The sequence below is a fragment of the Leptodactylus fuscus genome, chromosome 1 (genome assembly GCF_031893055.1).
Source record: "Leptodactylus fuscus isolate aLepFus1 chromosome 1, aLepFus1.hap2, whole genome shotgun sequence".
Taxonomy (NCBI): domain Eukaryota; kingdom Metazoa; phylum Chordata; class Amphibia; order Anura; family Leptodactylidae; genus Leptodactylus; species Leptodactylus fuscus.
In genome coordinates this window covers 291305065-291317764 of record NC_134265.1, presented here as the reverse complement: position 1 = coordinate 291317764, position 12700 = coordinate 291305065, and the positions used below count along the sequence as shown (strand labels likewise).

The 12700-nt window shown below is 39.5% G+C and overlaps 1 protein-coding gene across 1 annotated transcript in view; it reads left to right on the top strand.

The window, feature by feature from the left end:
• Positions 1-102: 102 nt before the first annotated feature.
• Positions 103-12700, top strand: part of NPY1R (neuropeptide Y receptor Y1) — a 46912-nt gene continuing 34314 nt past the window's right edge. Inside the window, exon 1 of the mRNA XM_075265734.1 lies at positions 103-377. The gene's annotated coding sequence lies outside the window, so the exon portion shown is untranslated. The remainder of the gene's footprint in view (positions 378-12700) is intronic.

Here is a 12700-nt window from a genome sequence, read left to right as displayed (position 1 = left end):
AGAAAGTGATTGGCAATAGAAACTTGCACAGACACTTGAAGCTGTTGTCAGCTGCAGCAGGATTCTTCCCATGATTTTAGATCTAATTGCATTTCTCTCAGGATTACTAAGCAACACTCCCCCAGATGGGTAATGTGAAGGAAGGTGATGGCTTTGTAGCCAGCTCTGTGAAGTGTCTTGCAGATCTGCATATGATGGTAGTGTAAGGTGGAGCTGAGCTTTAAGGGGCGTCGCTGAATCGTCCACAATCTTCACAGTGTGAGCAGGGAAATAACTGGAGCTATGCCCCATTCTGCCTTTCTTTCTGTACATGCTTTTCCCATCTATCTTCCCACATATCCGTCATTGGTTTGCATAGGAGCAGGAGTCTCAGCAAGGTACAGTGACAATCTCCTTACTGCAGCTTTAGCTTGGGATAACATTTATAACTCTGCTGTGTTCAGTGCAACTATGGCATATTCTGTGTCCAGTGCACCTTGTCTACTCCTCAAGTCAGGAGGCGTTTATGTGACAGCTGAAATATGGAAAACCTTAGTATTCACTGATAACCTATTATGCATGTATGTATATGAGTGAACTGGAGCTTGCTCCTCTATTTCAGCTCAGTTACTGTATCTGTCAGCAACATTGCACCTTATATAACATCCTGTTCTGTACTATACCCTCAGCACCTGTTCACTCCTAAGTAAGCTGTCTTGGTCTTGATTTCTATGCTATTCTTATTATATTGCAATATTGTGAATTTGGGGAATTTTATAGTGTAATTCAACCTGGGTTACAATATGGTTACATAATGGCATGAAGACTGTTTTTGTCATTGTTATAGTTGCATGTGTTCAGTATATATGGTACATAACTGACATATATAGGAGTATCATGTATGATAGATATAGATACATAGATATAGAGTGTAAGTGAGTAATGCCTAGAGCAGTAAGAAATTCTCCTACTTTGTATACTTCTTGTGTATTCAGGTATGTTTGTTACTAGAGAGAGAGAGTAAAGCGAACACATTTACCTACCAATGTATTGTTCTCATTCATTATGTGATCTGAGCTAGATACAAACTTGTAAGTTCACAAATGGTCATGACCCTGTGAGTCTAATATGACACTTACAAGGCTCAATGTGTTATATTGCTACATCTAGAAGGTGTTAATCATTTGTGCAAGGTTTAGATGACATTTCATGTACTGGCCAGTCATAGTGCTGGATACATGACATAGCCTACTGGTATAATAATACATTCATAAAGGCTTTTCTATTGCTTTGATCTTATCTAAGACATTGCATTTACTGGCTTGTCTTCCCAATTGCATGTATGTTCTGGATTAAGAACTGTTCAAGTGTTCAGAGCTGTTGCTTTCTGTAACTTTACATAGTCAGATCTTTCTAAAGGGATTTTATGGCTATTTTCTGGGGCATTTCTTGTTTGGAGAAAAGTAATAACAACTTGACCTCCATTGCCCAGACTAATATGATTTACTGAATAAAGAGAGCAATGGGTGAATCATTTTAAGCAGGTAGAGAATGTGTGACTCAATGTCATATTGGAGAGTGAGGATGATCACAGTTGTGCGGTCTATTTAATAGGAAACATCTGTCCTGGTTTCATCATAGAAGACATTGCAGTCACCTGGTTGTTCATATCTCTGATATCCAGATAACGGTGGTATCATCCAGACCCGGAACTCATTTGCTTTGTCTATTTTATTTCACTTTATTTTATCCTAAAGGTTTACATTACAAAACAGACTGTATCTGGGAATGTGAAGCAGAGTCCTAACATCCTAAATATTTATCCTGACTGGCTCTGCTTTCCGATAAGATATCCTGTATACCTGACTTTGTGTTGTATTATCTGACCCAGACTGTATGACAATGGGCTCTTACAATATGTTCTGTAATAATGTTGCCATGTCATATTTAACATGTATAGTAAGCATACTGAAACAGTTTAAGGGCAGAGTAATGAGGAATTGTGGGTAGTGTTTTCTTTTTACTCAATTTATTTATTTATTTGCATATTATTTGCCTTACCATATTTTCTTGACTGTGAAGTATATATATATATATATATATATATATATATATATATATATATAAAATACCTATGGAAGGTATCTTTGTATAGATACTATTAATATTTATTTTTTTATTCGTTATTTTTTTTGGCGCCATTGATTCCATGCTGCTTTACATTTGAAGAGGGTTTTTGACCCTGTCAAGGTCTTACAATCTATGAGGTAGATAGAGTAATGGCCTCTAATGGTCATCTCCCCAGATTGCCTTTGTTGACCTGATATAGTAAGCATTGCATAACTAGAATACCATAGTAAGTATCACCGTATAACCAACTGACTGTACACATTGAGGCTACGCCGTGTGCAGGGTATGGTTTACTTTCACTGATTTTCCATGATTGTCATTGACCCATACATGAATTGACCAAACAACAATTAGGGACAGGTATAAGACCTGCTATATATTTTGCCATATGGGGCCATAGAATTGCATTGGCCCCTACTTTTATCTGATATTGGGGATTCACCATTGCCAATAAAAAGTACAGTTATTTGTATGAGACCATATACTCACGTGTTATACCTTGTCATATTTTAGATGTTTAATATGCTAAATATTAGATTTCTAAAGGATTTAGCAATAACTAGATTTGAAAAGGCCTTCTAGCAAAATCTAGTAACTCAGCATGAGCATTAAGTAAAGGTTGGATAGCAATGAATATACTGTATAAGAGTTTCACAAAAACTAATCATTATTCTGCCGCTGAGTCCCTTAGGCTTAGCAGCTGCTATAGCGTTTAGTAAAGTGACTATTCCTGAAACATACAGCACTGTATTGGAAAATCACTGTACAGAGCATGACATTGTCACAGTAAGCATTATCTAGAGAAAGGCTACAACTACTGTACATGTCAATGATGTCACATATTGTCATCATACTATATAGTATACGGTAGCACTACACACATCTGCAAACAGGTCAGAGTCAATAAATGTGGCCTCTGTGCACCAATAAGGTAATGTAACCATTGTAAGTGTCTGTCTTGCAGGCCTTGAGCGGTACATTCAGCCTCTGGGACAGATATCTACTTTGAAATATATTAGGGAACTGTTTACACGCATCTTCTGTGTGAGTACTAGAATCATCTGTCTTGCTGGAGGAAACAATCTACAGCTGCCAGAGATCAGGGCAGTTTAAGACTATAGAAGGTGCTCTGAGAATCTGTCAGCAGACTATACTGTGTACTGCCTGTCAAAAGTTCGCCACGGGGCCCCGCCATTCCTAGTTACGCCACTGCATACCCCATAGAGTGTAAGTGGCACACATGCTAGACCATAACTTACATGCTCAGTACTCTACTTGTTATTGTCAGTTTGTCCTCATGTCTTATGGGAGGGATAGTTATTCATTGAAAACACAAATATTAAAAGTGATTAAATATTTTAACTAGGAAATAGGTTAGTTGGAGCATTATTCTTAATGGCCTACATTGATATCAAATCAGTGGGCATTCAACTCCCAGGACCCCACAAATCAGCACTGTGGCATTGCTACTTGAATGGGACTGAGAGTCAGTAAATGATCACAACCATCACAAAATGATCAGGGGCAACATGGTGGCTTGGTGGTTAGCACTGCAGCCTTGTAGTGCTAGAGTACTAGGTTCGAATCCTGCCAGGAACAACATCTGCAAGGCGTTTGTATGTTCTCCCCGTATTTGCGTGGATTTTCTCCCATTCTACAAAGACATACTGATAGGGAAAAAAAGGTACATTGTGATCCCTATATGGAGCTCACAATCTACATTTTAAAAAAAAAATGATCAGAGCTGTGCCTGCTTCCAGAGCATTGCAGCCTCTTCAATGAACTAATTCATTATTTATGTGCCAAGAGTTAGAACTGATATTAACCCCTTCCTTATACCCGCTGTAATGGTACAGCAGATGCTAGGGCTTCAAACCTGGTTGACACGTAGGTACTGAGCAGGCGCCATCACTGCTGCAGTGACAGATCCGACCGCAAAGTTCACAATCAGAAACTGATCTGCTGGCATTAAACTTTTTAGATGTCCTGATCATTTACAACCAAGGCAGAGTGGCAGTACACAGGTGTTGTCAACTTGATTGTGGTCGCCCCCTAGAGCATGATCTGGGGGTTGCCATTGGCAGCAAACAATAGAAGTGAAGGAATTCTATAATAAACTACAATACGTTATTATTGCAGTAAAAGTATGTGTGATCAAACCCCATAGGACGTCTAAAAATAAAAGTATAGAAAAAAAGGCCTTAACTAAATACAAACATAAAAGTGTAAATGACCCCCTTTCCATAGGTCAAATAAATAAGTATCCCTATGTTCAATAACATTGGAGTTGTACAAATATTTATCCCAGTACAGTGAACACTATAGTGGGAAAAATCTAAATGGCCAAAATACATTTAACTTATTTGGCCTAAAAATTTCTTAACTAATAATGACTTTTGGAGATGAGGAAGTGAAAAAAGAAATGGCAGCAGTGGAAAAGGTTAAAGACTCATTGACTGAACAAATAAATGACTTGTTGAGTGACAGTAGATTTTCTGTTTCCTTGTACAAAATAAAATTATTAAGGTAATTATCAGTTTTCCTCTGCAAGTTCCTCCAATAACTATCTGATCATGATGGTCGCTCTGCGGGGATCTTGCTGGGATCTCACTGGGATCCTTCAGCTGATACTGATGTTGGAATCTGGTGGTGAATGTATTTTTCCTGCATTGTTACTATATGCCATTAATATAAATATATACACCAGTCATGTTAAGTCATTCAAAGTGAGAAATTCTCTTCCAATGGCACTTAATGCTAGCTAATAAAAAATGTACTGCACTATGTACTGCACTATGTACTGCAATGGTACCTGTAACTGTATCCCAGACACCTATGGTCACACGAAGGATTTGGCTCACTAAATACTACTATTTGGTTGTGAAAAACAAGCCATTTAAGTTCTGCCCATTGACCATGAGCCTACTTGGGATTACAGACTTAGGGTGCATTCACACTGAGTAAACGCTAGCTTATTTTGTAAAGTAAAATTACACTTGTAAATTTTGCTATCCCATTGACTTCAATGACATTTTACAGGCGTATTTTTACAGGCGTATTTTTACAGGCGTATTTTTTACAGGCGTATTTTCACACTTGTAAAAAAATATCATTGAAGTCAATGGGATAGCAAAATTTACAAGTGTAATTTTACTCTACAAAATAAGCTAGCGTTTACTCAGTGTGAATGCACCCTTAGGGTGCATGCACACTGAGTAACGCCGGGCGTGTATGAGAGCCGTACATGCCGGCATTACAGCAGACTGCCGAACACTTCCCATTCACTTCAATGGGAGCACTCGTAACAGCGGCGTTTACGAGCGCTCCCATTGAAGTGAATGGGAAGTGCTCGGCAGCCCTGCTGTAACGCCGGCGTGTACGGCTCTCATACACGCCCGGCGTTACTCAGTGTGCATGCACCCTTATTGTGCAGATCCCACCCATTATGGGCTCAGGACAAGACAAATGTGCTGGGATTGTTACTGAAAACTGGGGACATTTCTGGAAAACTTTGGGTTGTTGACAACTATGTGTGTAGAGGGAATCACATTGAAATTGCAGTCCAGTCTGCAGGCAGCATCTTATAAAACAGGAGATGCCAAGCAGATTGATATATAGTCATGCTCCCAGGATAAAGATATGCTTGTTGTGGGCTTAGTTATTATAGGAGAAGTTTTACTCAATAGCTGACAACCTTCGCTGTATGAGTGTGTATAGAGAGATAGCTGTCAATCACTGACTACTAAAGCCACAAATATTAATGAATAAATAAAAGATACATTCAGTCTTTTCTCATAAACTGTATAGCAATCGGCTCAGGTCCTCCTACTCTATAAAATGCTGAAGATGGGACTGAATTTTCAATGTGACAGATTTGCTTTAATATTCATACATGTATTGCAGATTCCACATTCTGTAAATGTAATTACCTAGGTACATTAGCATAATATGGGCCCAGCAGTAAATATATGAATATTAATGATGTGATTTCATAACGATAAAGCCATTTTTAATGGATCTGGTCTCTCCCACTCCCAGCAAACAGCTGATTTTGTGGATAAAATTTCCTTAATTATACTGTACACTTCAATCGCAAGGATAGCTCAATCTGCTTTTAGCAGATCGCTGCTTTGGTTCATGGAAGGGGGTTACAGGTGGGGGTCACATATTTTATCTGTAATCCCATTCTTTTTAATATGGACATGGGAGACAACCCTTTCATTGATCTATGCCATCATTATAGCCATTGGTATTCACTGTCATTCAGCATGATGGTTCTCGGTTAGATTGAATAATTTTAGTATTTCCAAAATGTGTCAATTCTAACAGCTTTTATTTAGATATAAATGGCATTGTCACCAGTAGTGAGATTGCTCTTATTTTTTGAATGTTTCTATAAGAGCGCCCCAATTTAACTATCAATTATCTAGTATTGGGCAGATTTGTCATTTTGGGTCCATGTTTTCTTTAAGTAGATGTGATAATGGTCTTACTAATGGGTACGATTGTTTACTTTATAGGATTTATGTGTTTATATATCCCAAGCATTTGAAGACTACAGTGCGTTGACTATTTTGTCCATAAAACCAGCATGTACTCTAGCTAGCAATATGTGCCAAGAACTCTTAAAAGTAGGAGCAAATCCATTGAGGATGAACTTTTACGTCTTTGCTTTGGTAAATGGCTCTAAGATAATTTTGTAACTTCGGTAAGAAAAAAATGCAGTGGGTTTTTTTTTCTTGCTGTTGGATCATGAAATATTTGGCAATTAGGAAAAAATAAATCTACGTTACACAAACAGTTTTACAAGGAACAGTTCCCTGGTTGTCATCTGGATTCTACATTGTGTCACCATCTGCAGTGGATCATTTGTATTCTGTATTAAACAGGTCATCCTGGTGTCTGCAGATCATCAGAACCTGCTAGAGTTTGGCTATAGAATGTGGATATACTGAATACTAACGCTCCATATGTAGGTCAGAAAAGTACTCTGCGAAAAAATGACATAGTCATGATCTCAAATGTAGAAATTATGCTTTAGCAATGACATCTGTATCTTTTGAGCAATGACATCTGTATCTGTAGTCTTAAGCAACACTTGTTAGTAACACTTACACATATTGTACTTGTTTGTATATTTGACTGTATGTATCAGCCTTGAACATCTGACCTATAGCTATATCATAGATGGCTGAGGGTGTGACAAAGTTACAGTAGGTTGCTTAAACAGCTCTGTAGTGAATTGGTTTGTAAGGTGTTGGACTCGATACAAATTTTCCAAAAAGATTTTTTGGGTTTGCCACACCCAAATCATTATTATGCTCAATGATCTATTCATATAATAATTGGAGGCCCAAGGGAGGATCAGTAGAATATTAAACGTTGATAGTAACTAGTGTTGGCCACATCGGCTCGCAAGATTCACCCTGAATATTCCAAATTGTTTAGCCACAGAAGAGCAATAGAGTTGGCCTCTGGCCCTCTTCTAAGACGTCATGCAACCTGAGGAGCAAGAAGATGCCATGAGGAGGCCCAAAAGAGGTGAGTGAAGGTAAGTATAAATGTTTTTTTTTATTTTTAAACCTCCCTTGGGCCTACTCCTATTATAATCTGGGGTCTGAAGAGACACCAGAGTATAATAATTTCATATCCAGTTCTATCTGAACAAGTTTGGATCAAACCCAACTGGAGGATCACTTTGCCGAAACAACAGAGTAAATAAATCTTTAGAGCCCATCCTTAATACTCACCTCTCTCACTTTCCTTCACCTCCCTTGAGCTTAACTGATGCTCCGCGGTGCATGCTCTGTCCCTGTCTATTAACCTGTCCATAATAATAAAATCATGGTTGGGTTTCTGATTGATAGACCATAGAAAGTTGCTCCATTCATGGTTGTATCCATTGACAACCAATCATGACAATTGACAGCAACATGCTTATAGAAAATCTTTAAAGCTCAGAAAAACTTTTAATTATTTATTCAACTGAATGTGAAACTCATAGTACTCCTTTAATGGAAAAACACAATGGAGGATGGGAATTTATCCTGTATGATATGTACAATAAAAGTTTAAAATTTTGGTGCACAGCTATTTTGTAAAGCAAAATTTTTAATTTTTTGTGCATTTCCTCCCTGGATACCACTTTTTTTTTAAAGGCAGGCATGTGGGAACTTAGTGGGAAGAGAATGTTCTCCACACCCTGGCAGATTTACCATAATTTACTCCAGAAACTGTTACGAATTATAACTCAAATCTCAGTCAGCTAGAAACTAACTATATTTACAGGTGCTTTTCGGGTAAAAAAACTTTTTTTTAGTGCTATTAACGGGTTAATAATTGCATCAAAATACCTTTAGCAGTGGTTTGAGTGATTTCTGGCTTTCTCTGGAAGCTCCTGGAATCCTCTGCATTTGTTTACAAGCTTCCATAGCCTTCAACTCACATGACCCCCTTCACTTTTCCTCTCTCACACCCTCTCCCTATCTTCCTAGCTAGCCCTATCTACAGTAGCGTAACTAGGAATGGCGGGGCCCCGTGGCAAACTTTTGACATGGCCCCCCTCCGACGACCTCGACCGACCCCCTCCTACGCATTCCTGCGCACTCTATTATGCCCCATAATGGCCCCTGCACACAGAATTATGCCCCATAGTGGCCCTTGCACACAGTATTATGCCCCATAGTGGCCCCTGCACACAGCATTATGCCCCATAGTGGCCCTTGCACACAGTATTATGTCCCATAGTGGCCCCTGCACACAGTATTATCCCCCATAGTGGCCTCTGCACAAAGTATTATCCCCCATAGTGGCCCCTACACACAGTATTATGCCCCATAGTGGCCCCTAAACACAGTATTATGCCCCCATAGTGGCCCCTACACACAGTATTATGCCCCATAATGAACACCCATAAACAATTATTATACTCTGGGGTCTTTTCAGACCCCAGAGTATAAGAATTGTTTATGGGTGTTCATTATGGGGCATAATACTGTGTGTAGGGGCCACTATGGGGCATAATACTGTGTTTAGGGGCCACTATGGGGCATAATACTGTGTGTAGGGCCTAGGACATTAGGGGCCCAGTGACAGCCGCTACCACTGCTATTATTATACTCGGGGGTCTTTTCAGACCCCAGAGTATAATAATCGGAGACCCAGGGGGAGAAAAACATTAAAAAAAAAAACCTCTGTTACTCACCTATCTCCCGTCTCCTATGCTGTCGGCCTCTGAAGTAGTCAATCTTCAATTACATCAGACGTCACATGACCCGGGACGCAGGCCCAGCTCATGTGACGTCGGACGACTAGGCCGAAGCCTGCATGGATCGTGGAGAGGTAAGTAACAGTGTTTTTTATGTTTCTTACCTCTCCCGGTCCATCAATCATTATACTTGGGGGTCCGAAAAGACCCCCGAGTATAATAATAGCAGCGGTAGCGGCTGTCACTGGGCCCCTGATGTAAATACAAAAACGGAATGTTACCGGATGATCAGAAAATGTGCCTGGGGCAATTAGAAGTTAGACGGGGGAAGGGGGTTTAGTTTAGGAATTGATTTTAAATTTATGCCAGACAACCCCTTTAATATTCTGATGGAAAGAGATCCAAGACATTTAATAAATTAGGAGCATCTTGTTTTGATGTAGACAAGTTCAAGACTAGAAAAAGAATGCAAATGTTGTTCAGTCTCCAAATGTTCACTCTCCATTAAGCATTTTAAGGCTAAGGCCCCATGGGACGTCCTTCAGCAATAAAACGCTGCGAGAAAAAACGCGGCAGCCACGCATCGTGGGTCTTCCTCCAGCGCTTTAAACAGAAAGTTTGTGGAGTTTTCCTCCACTGACTTTGTGTTAAAATTAAATCTATAGGGAAACTGCTGCCGTTTCTGTAGATATAATTGACTTGCTGCGATTTCCAAAACCGCGCCGGAAATTTGGAAATTGCGGTGTGTCTGCACCACAGATTTTACTGCTAGGTGGGCATGGCATTCACTTGAATCCGATCCACTTTGCTTGTACTGTAAAATACCGCGATTTTTCCTGTGGCGTTTCTGACCCCTGAGGCCCCAGCCTAAAACCTCAAGTTGCTTTGGTGACTTTTTTGGACACTGACTACCGTAGAAATTGATTTTTTCTCCTAAAACTGTAAAGAATTATCTCTAACAACATTTCCTAAAATTGTTTGAATACTGCCCCCACCCCCAAACCACAAAATAGTAATCCATCCTTTGAATCAGTATTGATCCTGCATTTTTTAGTTGTTTTGAGTGGTAATAATACAGTATATAGCTGCACTACTATGGCTACTATGTGAAGGTTTAGCGTAATGTATGTCACTTCAGGCTGCCTAGCAACTACCGGATTGAAACATTTATCATAATAATATATGTCATTTTAATATCTGCATTAAAGAGGTTATAGGTTTGCTATAAATAACACTATACAGTGCTCACAAAGGCACCAGTGTACAGGGACAGTTTCACGCTCCTATTAGCACAAAATACACAAAAAATTAGGCTAATGGGCATAATCAAAAATGTAATTGAAGTCATTCTCCACTAGCTCTGTCAACAGGTATTGATGATCTGTGTGTACATGTAAATTTATATATGTAAATGTAACAGCTGGTCAGGTGTTCAGCAAAGAGAAGTTGGGTGCAGCTCTTATATCTTTGGCAATCTAATAGAGATGCCTCGTGCATACAGTACTTGCAGTTTAATTTACACAGGGAATATGGGACCCCTATTCTTGTGATTAGTGGCATCCCAGCAATGTGGCCCCCCACCAGTCAGGCACTTTGGTTAGATGATATACCTTAAAACTTGATAAAGCTTCTGTAAAGCGTCACTCTAGCAACTTTTACTATCCCTACCTTGCAGTACAGGATATACTATTGTGTAATGCACAATGCAGCCATTCAGTGGGCACATTTATCAGCTTCAGAATGGGTCCCTGAACTGCTATTGTGGTAGGCAAGCTGACGTGCCAATTCATACACCTACTGGAATTCACTTTATCTATGTAAGACAATGAAAGTCTGAATTAGTGGCTTAACTAAAGTCTTATGGGCCCCGGGGCAATCCTTTGTCCAGGGCCCCAAATCTCATCCCTACAACAAATTCTTGATAGTGATGATTATGGATACTAATCCACCTTACTATGGTTAGGGTAATCTGTGGGTCTTCTTGGTTTACGGGCCAGATAGAAGCTGCAATCTCAATACTGATGCCAGCGCTTATGGGCCCCAGAGTAACTGCACCCTCTGCACCCCCTCAAGTTACGCCCTGGTCTGAATGTTACACTTTCATAGACTTAAGGGCATTCACACTGCCGCTGATGTCTGCCGCAGGGTGTCTGCTGTAAATCCTGGGGAAACCAGACAGCAGACGGCTTGCAAGCGGTCGGTTTGAAAACCTACTCATTTGAATGGGCTTTGAAAGGTGACTGCCCGTGGGCGTTTTCAGCCTGGAAACCTTTTTTTTTTCAGCGGACACAAAATTCAGCATGTAGTACTTTGTGTTCCCTGAAAAAAAATGGTTTACAGGCAGAGAGGCTGAAAACGCTTACAGGCGGTCACCTTTTAAAACCTATTCAAATGAATGGGTTTTAAAGCCGACTGCTCGTAAGCTGTTTGTTGTCCGGTTTCCCAGGGGTTTACAGCAGACACCCTGGGCGGACAGCAGCGGCAGTGTGAACGCCCCCTTACAGAGAAAGCAGGTACAGACTTTGTGCAGATCAGTCTGCCTATCACATGATCGGCCAGTGGATCCATTCTGAAGCTGAATAATACAACAATGACCCACTGCTTTGCTTCATCATTTACTGCACATTAGTATTCCATGTATTACAGGGCTAAGGAAAAAATAAAATTTGCTGAAGCAGGACTTCACTTTTAAGCATGCCCTCATGATATTTTATTTTCATCTCTTGAGAATTAATTTCTTTTACTTTGTTCCGATGTACTGTTAAGAATATATTATTAATAAGCGCTAAATTATCTGGATTAATTATTTTTTAATTTTCTGCTACATTTAACAAAAAATTAGAGCTAAATAAGATATGACCAATAGAAAAGATATTAAACCATGAAGACCCTGAAATATAGAGGTAGCTGTGTATAATCATACAGTCAAAAAAGTGAGTCTTTTCACTAAATATAGTTTTATGACATTTTGTATAACAATTAATCATTCTGTATTGTACAATCAGATCCAAAAGGATACCACAGGTCACACGGTTACGTCCATGCTAAGCAGTATTCGTTGGTGTTGGTAAAATCTATAGAATAATCTTAGTGGTTCTTATCACTGGTAGTAACTGGAGTCACTCCATTAGACTGTGGGTGCTGATCACTGTGCAGAAACTAAGGCTTTATGGGCTGTTATCTTCTGTAATGTACGATATATATATTTATATTTGATATTGAAAAATTAGGGGAGTCACGTGGATCGATGTAAAGGTCGTCATAACTTTAAGAGGTACCAGAGTTTTCATGAAAAGTTGAAACACGTGCTGGGTCTTGCTGGCCAGTCTATTCTATAAATGTAGCCTTAACATTTGGTGTCCTATTAGCTGTTCTGCTGCTAAT